The sequence below is a fragment of the Numenius arquata genome, unplaced genomic scaffold (assembly GCF_964106895.1).
Source record: "Numenius arquata unplaced genomic scaffold, bNumArq3.hap1.1 HAP1_SCAFFOLD_834, whole genome shotgun sequence".
In the NCBI taxonomy this organism is placed as follows: domain Eukaryota; kingdom Metazoa; phylum Chordata; class Aves; order Charadriiformes; family Scolopacidae; genus Numenius; species Numenius arquata.
This window is the reverse complement of record NW_027415115.1, coordinates 45001-45903: the sequence shown is the minus strand read 5'-3', so window position 1 is coordinate 45903 and position 903 is coordinate 45001.

Below are 903 nucleotides of genomic sequence, written 5' to 3'. Positions count from 1 at the left end.
GGGGCGGCGGGCGGAGGGTTCCCGAGCCGGCGTCGGCTCGTTCCTCCGTCCCGGAGCAGGGGTGCCGCCGAGGAAGGAGAGAGGGTTGCCGGCGGGCGAGGCGGCGTCGCCTCGTCCTTTTTCCCTCCGGCCCTAAGCCGGAGCCCGCCGCGGCGGGAGGGCAGAGAGCGGAGGGTTCCCGAGCCGGCGGCGGTTCGTTCTTCCGTTCCCCGAGGTGCCGGTGAGGAGGGTGTCGGCGGGCGAGGCGGCGTCGCCTCGCCCTTTCCTCCGGCACGGGCCGTACGTGGGGGGGCCCGTGGAGTCTGGCCCGCCCTGGCTTCCCTCGTTCCTGGAGGGCTCGGAGCGAGGGTCCGCAGGGCTCTCGCAGCTTTTTTTCGGTGTCCGAGTTTTGCTTTTACCGGTTTTTTTTCCGTTTCCGCTGTTTTTTTCTCTGTACCCTTTGCTCTCCTTCCCCGGGGTAAGCGACCGCCCGCGGGGAGGGGCAAGACCGGCGGCCGGCGGCGGTCGTCCGGCACTCTGGAACGCTGAAAGGCGACCGGGGGAGTCAAGCCTGCCGCGGCTTCGCCCCGGTCGGTCCTGTCGCTGTCGCTGAAGGGAATCGTGCGGAGCCGGGGGGGTGGCGGCACCCCCCGCTCGTTTCACTGATCCAGACCCGCAGGCAGCGCCCGCTGAGGCGTTCACCCCGGGCGCGTCGGAGAGGCTCCGCGGCGGGCCGGTTCTGCCGGTGTTCAGGCCGTCGGAGCACCTCTCGCGGACGTTGCCTTCTCGCTCGCACGCAGGGCCCCGCGTCTTGCCGTCCGCCCCCCGGGCGGCGGCGGTCGCGCGTGGCCGTCGGCTGGCTCGAGACCGTGGCCGCGCGGCCTCGGCTTCCTTCGCTCTCCTCTCCCCCTTTCCCCCGTTACC